Genomic DNA, 8,644 nt, shown 5'->3' with positions numbered 1-8,644 from the left:
TAAGGTTTAGTGACCCCAAGCCTGGTGGCATGGATAGGTTATCAAGTTCTTACAGAAGGCGAGGAGAGTGGGGGCTGATTCCAGAAGGCCGGAGCCCCCACAGAAAAGGCTCTTCCCCTAGGCCCCGCCAAGCAGCATTGTCTAGTTGACGGGACCTGGAGAAGGCCGACTCTGTGAGACCTGACTGGTTGCTGGGACTCATGCAGCAGGAGCTGGTCTTATAAGTAATCTGTTCCCATTACAATGAAGAGTTTGCAGTAAGTTCTGGAAAGGGAGGAGTTCCAGACAGATCCATGTGTGAATGAAAAGAGGGACAGGATCTCTGCAGGATGAAAATCCTATTTGAAGTTGTTCTTACAATGGTGATACCATATAATACCATCTGTACAGTACCTCGCTATAATTGTTGCTTCTCACTGAAAGTAGTAAAGCTATTATTCACAAGTGAGAGATTTATCTTTTGTTAAATTTCCTAGAAGAAGGAACAATGACCTATTAGTCTCACTTACTGGGTGGAGACACTTTCTTTATTGCAAGAAAGCTGGAGGGAGGCAATTCAAAGTTCTCAAAGGAATCCTTTGCTGAAGCAAAAGATAGCTTCTGCTGCCTGGACACAGTAGTTGAACATCCTTTGCTCCACTATGCACTTGAGGTGTGTACTTGTTACTTAAAGAAACAGACAAAGTAAAATGATAAAATGTCTGGTGTCTAAAATTATAGTTTCAACGTGTTAAAAGCAGGGGTGGGTTCCAACTTAGCTTGCTGCCAGTTCGCTCTTTCCCACGCAGCATGGGCAGGGGTGGGGTGCTGCCCAGACAGGGGGAGACGCAGTGGGGTAGTGAAAATGGAGCTCCACGCCAGAGCACCCAATTTGCACTGAAAGATGTTGAAAGAAAATGCAGGGCGTCCTGCATAAGCCACACCCACAGTGTGGTAGTGAAAATTTTGGTAGCCCTTCACGGAGCACAGGTATTCCTCATAGATGTGCATATGCTTCATGCACAACAACAGCAAAAAGCCCAAAGCTGAAAAAAAAAGATGGCGGCCACATTTACAGTGCTGGAACTTTGCTTCTTTGCATACTCAGAAGGATAATTTTTTTTTAAAAAAAAGATGGCAGTGGCCATGGGACCAGCATTGACCAGTGGGTCGATACCAATTCAGGCAAACTGGTCTAAACCAGGAGGAAATTTATGAAAGCAGCTCAAATTTTGTTGTAATGAATGAAATAGCACTTCCTTTTTAGGTTTTATCGAACATTTCTGGAGGGAATTAGCAAACCATTTTTTTGGCAACAGAAAGTTGTCACATTGCCCACCAGTCACAACATCTCCACAGTAACTATGCATGGAAAGGACTAATTAGCAATAATGACTCTAGGGATTGCAGTACTTAACCTATCCTCTCTCTTGTCCCTCACATATTGGTCTTAGAGGCTTTAATAGAAAAGCATTTCACATTCGGCATATGTAACCGAATTCAAGGAATGAGATAAGATAATTAAATTCTTCAACTTGCTTTCCTTTTCCCAAAGAACAAAAGGCCCTGCTGCTACATTGTGAAAATGTTTCAGAATGGAAACTTTGACAGTGGGGCTTATGGAAAAAGAAAACAGGATCAAAGCAAATAAACCCCTAGAAGAATAAATCACTGGTAGTATACTTTCTAAATTCTGCTTTGGGAAGATGCTGGTGCACTCACCCCTCCCAGGCCTTCTACAACATATTGATATCACAGATATCACCTCTTGTGAACAATATTTGGAATAAAAAGCACTACACGGACTCAATTAGTAACAGTCTTCTTTCAACCCCATTGTATCTTGTAGGCTGAAGTCTCATAGCAAGAACCATTCAATTTCTGGACATGCAACTTTTATTTATTTATTTATTTGATTTTTATGCCGCCCTTCTCCTTAGACTCAGGGCGGCTTACAACATGTTATCAACATGCTAGCAATAGCACTTTTTTTTTTTTAACAGAGCAAGGCTATTGCCCCCACAATCCAGGTCCTCATTTTACCCACCTCGGAAGGATGGAAGGCTGAGTCAACCTTGAGCCGGTGATGAGATTTGAACCGCTGACCTTCAGATCTACAAGTCAGCTTCAGTGGCCTGCAGTACAGCACTCTACCTGCTGCGCCACTCCGGATCATATATTTTCCTCATATTTTCCTGCAGTTCATTCATTCATTGCCACAATGAATTCATGCGTTCATTGCCATAGGCCTTAGTGCAAAATAATGTTCAAAAGGAATTCTAGATCAGGTATAAAACATATAGATTAACATTTTGTAATTTTACTGCAGAGCCTCTGCAACAGTGCCGGGAAAGATCACAGCCAAAACATCACAGAAGTCCAGGTCTCATTTCAGGGAAAGTGAATTATTAAATATTCGAGCCACAAAACGATGGTTTCTAGAGTCTTGTACTACTACCTCCCAAGAGATTTGATCTTATCCTTTGTCAATTTCATGAAGTCATCCTGATCTCTTCATAATTTTTTTTTGAAACTTTCCAGCTGGTTGCTAAGGAAAGAGGCATTGGTTTAAAAATCATTATCATAAACTTCTAGGAAGCATTTATTAAAGAAAATATTCATGCGCTGCAAAGTTTTTAATTAGTTTTTCTTATTTGCTGTCTTTCAGAGATGAGAACTTTTTTTTTGACAAGTTGATAATGAAAAACCAGATGGAATTGAAATTTAAAGACCCTGTTACTCCAAAGTTAGGGTGAAGGATAACATCACAATGTAATAAGATAATTAATTCAGCAATATTGTGATAAGTGCAATTGTTATAGGTCTGATTAATTTTCAGTCTATATATTTCCATGCCTAGGCATCTTATCTTCAGTTGACATCTTTCATTTATTCATTCCAAAGCATGTTGCTCCTAAAATAATGCATTGCAGAATTTTCTCTTTGAGACATCCCATTTTTAGAGGCTGGCTCTAAAATTATGTTTCTGACTTAAAATATGATTATAGCACAGATTTGTCTATTATAGATGCACTTGATGGGACAAGTGGTTGTCTGGCTGGCTCAGAAGCAGTGGGATGAAACACATTTTTTGTTATTAGTTTCCTTGCAATTTGTAGCAACATACAGTATATTCTCTTATTCTGCAATACACTCACTAAAACTCAGCCATGTGCATTGAATATTGTAAACTTTCTTTCCGCCTGATGGATCCAGAAGGCTTTCATAAGGCACTTGGGGCTCTTCCAGATGCACTCGTCCACAGTTTGGCAGAGTCTCTGGCTGAGGCCTGGAACAAGGCTGCAGCGGAGGCCCTTGACCGAATTGCGCCGCTGCAACCTCTCCGCGGCACTAGACCCCACAGAGCTCCATGGTTCAACGAGGAGCTCCGGGAGTTGAAACGCCAGAAGAGACGTCTAGAGAAGCGATGGAGGAAGAGTAAGTCCGAATCCGATCGAACACTTGTAAGAGCTCATATTAGGACTTACAAAGTGGGCGCTCAAGGCGGCAAGATGCACGTATCATGCCACCTTGATTGCATCAGCGGAATCCCACCCGGCCGCTCTCTTTAGGGTAACCCGCTCCCTTCTTAACCAGGGGGGAGTTGGGGAGCCCTTGCAGAGTAGTGCTGAGGATTTTAACACGTTTTTCGCTGATAAAATTGCTCGGATTCGAGCGGACCTCAACTCCAATTGTAAAACAGAGTCGACTAACAACGAGTCAGTCGAGGGTGACTGGGGCTAAACATCTTTGTCCATCTGTCTGGGAGGAGTTTGACTTGGTAACACCTAAGGAAGTGGACAGGGCCATTGGAGCTGTGTGCTCTGCCACCTGTCTACTAGATCCATGTCCCTCTTGGTTGGTTTCGGCCAGTCGAGAGGTGACACGGAGCTGGGTCCGGGAGATTGTCAACACTTCCTTGGGGAGTGGGTCCTTTCCGGCCCCTTATAAGGAGGCACTTGTGCGCCCCCTCCTCAAGAAGCCTTCCCTGGACCCAGCTGTACTCAATAACTACCGTCCAGTCTCCAACCTTCCCTTTATGGGGAAGGTTGTCAAGAAGGTGGTGGCATTCAGCTCCAGCGGTCCTTGGAAGAAGCTGATTATCTAGGTCCTCAACAGTCTGGATTCAGGCCCGGCTACAGCACGGAAACTGCTTTGGTTGCGTTGATGGATGATCTCTGGTGGGCCCAAGACAGGGGCTTGTCCTCTGTCCTGGTGCTTCTTGACCTCTCAGCGGCTTTCGATACCATCGACCATGATATCCTTCTGCACCGGCTGGAGGGGTTTGGAGTGGGAGGCACTGTTCTTCAGTGGTTCTCTTCATACCTCTCTGGTCGGTCGCAGTCGGTGTTAGTGGGGGGTCAGAGGTCGACCTCTAGGTCTCTCCCTTGTGGGGTGCCTCAGGGGTCAGTCCTCTCCCCCCTACTATTTAATATCTACATGAAACCACTGGGTGAGATCATCCAAGGGCATGGGGTGAGGTATCATCAATACCCAGTTATACATCTCCACCCCATGTCCAGCCAACGAAGCAGTGGAAGTGATGTGCCGGTGCCTGGAGGATGTTGGGGCCTGGATGAGTGTCAACAAACTTAAGATCAACCCAGACAAGACGGAGTGGCTGTGGGTCTTACCTCCCAAGGACAATTCCATCTGTCCGTCCATTACCCTAGGGGGAGAATCACTGGCCCCCTCAGAGAAGGTTCGCAACTTGGGCGTCCTCCTCGACCCACAGCTCACATTAGAGAAACATCTTTCAGCTGTGGCGAGGGGGGTGTTTGCCCAGGTTCGCCTTGTGCACCAGTTGCGACCCTACTTGGCTCACAGTCACTCATGCCCTCATCACCTTGAACCTCGACTACTGTAATGCTCTCTACATGGGGCTACCTTTGAAAAGTGTTCGGAAACTTCAGATCGTGCAGAATGCAGCTGCGAGAGCAATCATGGGCTTTCCCAAATATGCCCATGTTACACCAACACTCCGCAGTCTGCATTGGTTGCTGATCGGTTTCCGATCACAATTCAAAGTGTTGGTTATGACCTATAAAGCCCTTCATGGCACCGGACCAGATTATCTCAGGGACCCCCTTCTGCTGCACGAATCCCAGCGACCAGTTAGGTCTCACAGAGTGGATCTTCTCCGGGTCCCGTCAACTAAAGAATGTTGCTTGGTGGGACCCAGGGGAAGAGCCTTCTCTGTGGCGGCCCCAGCCCTCTGGAACCAACTCCCCCCAAAGATTAGAATTGCCCCCACCCTCCTTGCCTTTCGTAAGCTGCTTAAAACCCACCTCTGCCGTCAGGCATGGGGGAATTGAGACCCTCTTCCCCCTAGGCCTTTACAATTCTATGCATGGTATGTTTGTATGTATGTTTGGTTTTTTATATTAATGGGTTTTTAATTGTTTCTAACATCAGACTACTATTGTACACTGCTTTATTGTTGCTGTTAGCAGCCCCGAGTCTCCGGAGAGGAGCGGCATTCAAATCAAATCAAATCAAATCAAATCAAATCAAATCAAATCAAATCAAATCAAATCAAATCAAATCAAATCAAATCAAATCAAATCAAATCAAATCAAATCAAATCAAATCAAATCAAATCAAATCAAATCAAATCAAATCAAATCAAATCAAATCAAATCAAATCAAATCAAATCAAATCAAATCAAATCAAATCAAATCAAATCAAATCAAATCAAATCAAATCAATAAATAAAAACAATATCAGTCAACTACCTGCACTGCAGCCTATCTATGGGTAAGCCATTTCTCAGCCATTAGGGAAGTAACTCAACTTGGATTTTTCTTTTTCAGTTTTTTAAAAAAATGTTTATTCCATCTTTCTTATTTTTATAACTAACTGAAGGCAGCAAACATATGTAACACTCTTTCCTCCTCCTATTTTTCCCACAACAACTCCTCAGTGAAGTGAGTTGGGTTGAGAGAGAGACAGACTGGCCTAAAGTCACACAACTAGTTTTTTATGCCAAAAATGGGATTGCAAATCACCATGTTCTGGATTCTATCCTGGTGCCTTTGTCACTAGATTAAACTGGTTCTCCCTTTTGCTCCTCAAACTTTTTTCCATTTTGGATTGCCTTATTAATTTTTCTTTGTAGATATCTGAGCAACATTTCTGGCTTACCCCCTCCAGGGTCTTATCTCTCTATCTCTTTAAACAACAGAGTGTGCTTGGCTAGCTCAGGATCCTGGAAATTCAACAAGAAGAAATATGCAGTAACCCTTTTAACTTGGTGGCATAAAAAACAATGTAAAGATAAACCAATGGAATTGAGTGATAGAATAAAGGTTAAAAACTGGAGAGGTAGAAACCAGTGATTTACAGATTGAAAAAGGTTGTTACATTTAGCAATAGCAATCACATTTAGACTTGTATACCACTTTACAGCCCTCTCTAAACAGTTTACAGAGAGTCAGCATATTGCCTCCCACAATCTGGATCCTCATTTTACCGACCTTGGGAGGATGGAAGGCTGAGTCAACCTTGAGCCTACTGAGATTGGATCTGCCAAACTGCTGGCAGACGGTGATCATCAGAAGTAGCTTGTAGTACTGTACTGAGTTCTAACTCTAACTGCACTACTGAGGCTTATTTCAGTTGCCAACAAGAAAACTGCCAAGTAACAATTAGTGTGGATGGGGGGGGGGGGGAGGGGAGGCAAACCTTTGCACTGATGTACATATGGACAACTAAAGGCACTGAATTCCTTGTTCTGCAGCGGGCAATCAACTTTCTACAGTATGGATTTTGTTTGGTCCCCCCCCCCCCCCTCATTTCTTGGTTCTATTCAGTCATGTCTGAAACTTGGAGACTACCTGGATATGTTACTACAGTTTTCTTGGCAAGGTTTTTCAGAAGTGGCTTGCTATTGCCTTCCTAAGGCTGAGAGAAAGTGACTGGTTCAAGGTTATTCACTTGGTTTTGTATCTAAGGCAGGACTAAAGTTTTTTTGGTTTCTAGCTGGTTATTATTATTATTATTATTATTATTATTATTATTATTATTATTATTTATTAGATTTGTATGCCGCCCCTCTCCATAGACTCTAGACTCCGTAGACTGCCTTAACCCTGTGATGGCGAACCTATGGCACGTGTGCTACAGATGATACATGGAGCCATATCTGAGGACATGAGAGTCGTTGTCGTATCTCAGGACTGGCCAGCTGATTTTTGGCCTTCCAAAGGGCAGGGGGAGGCCATTTTCACCCTCCCTGGGCTTTAGGAAAGCCTCCGGAGCCTATGGAAGGCAAAAAATGAGCTCAAAAGTCCTACCAGGTTAGGCCCCTTGGGCCATTTTTCGCCCTCCCCAGGCTTCAGAAAGCCTTTTAGGCCGGTTGGTCCCGTTTGTCACCATCCGCAGACTCCAGAGGTTTTCCTGAAGCCTGGGGAGGGCGAAAAAACAATGCAACTGGCATGGAGGCTTCAGTGAGGCCTGCATGCATGCATGGGATGGTGGGGCAATTGTGCATGCATGTGTGTTGAAGAGGGCATTGCATTATGGATGTGGGCACGCATGCACGCCCTTTTGGCACTGGAGCAAAAAAAGATTCACCATCACTGCATTAACCTCTATACCAAGCTGGCTCTCCAATGTGGATTCTAATCTAACCTAGTTGTCTGTAAAATTTATCTACCAAAAGAAGAGAATATACGTAGCTCAGGGCTGAACAGTTCAATCCTTGGTGCCCTCTGACCCAGTGATGGGTTCTAATAAGTGGGTGGAGCCTCCTGTCACAACCGGTTCTTAGAACTGTATGCAGGGGTGGGCTGCTGCCCGGACCGGGGGGGGGAACGCAGTGGGGTAGTGAAAATGGAGCTCCACCCCAGAGCACCCAATTTGCACTGAATGATGTTGAAAGAAAATGCAGAGCGTTCTGCATAAGCCATGCCCACAGTGTGGTAGTAAAATTTTTGTTAGCCCTTCACTGACTGTACGGTACTGGTAGCAACCCACCGCTGCTCTGACCTTGGTTGTTTGCTTGCAGACATTTCATTACTTAGGTAAGTGATGTCATCAGTGCTGGGTATCAGTGGAAATGAAACATCTTCAAAAAACAACAACAACAATGAAGATCAAAGATACCAAGAATCTAACAGTCCGCTATGAAGTCAAGCAAAGAGTTGAAAGAAATTATCTGAGGAACTGTGATTTATTTCCAAGCCCTAGAGTGAAATTTGACAACTACACTACTTTAGCCTGTTATGCTATTTCACCATTGCACTACACTATTTCATTATGACACCTCTGGTTTTTTGATGCACTGTTTTCCTATCACGGTATGCTTAAAGCACTGCTGGCTGAGTAATATCCAGTTCTTTAGAAGATATGGATTGAGGATGTGGCAGTAGCACAAATGCTGGGGAGAAATTGACAGTGATGATTCTGTACTGTCATTCCTGATTTAAAATCACAGTGGATGAAAGTTTGGCCTTCAAAAGTGCAAATTATAGACCCAGAGCTTGGATTCCATGGCAGGAGAAGCTTCTGGGGAAAAAAAATCTCAAGGTGGGAAGAAATTCCTAAAGGGGAGATAACCAAAAAGAAGAAAAAACAACAAGAGCAAAAGCTCGGGAGGCTGCATAAACTACTTGACGAAATCTGAGAGCAAAAATAGATACATCCAGGGTGGAAAAGTAGAAC

This window comes from Erythrolamprus reginae, chromosome 2, assembly GCF_031021105.1.
Source record: "Erythrolamprus reginae isolate rEryReg1 chromosome 2, rEryReg1.hap1, whole genome shotgun sequence".
NCBI classification, from domain to species: domain Eukaryota; kingdom Metazoa; phylum Chordata; class Lepidosauria; order Squamata; family Dipsadidae; genus Erythrolamprus; species Erythrolamprus reginae.
The sequence above is the reverse complement of the archived record's forward strand: the minus strand, read 5'-3'. Positions refer to the sequence as shown.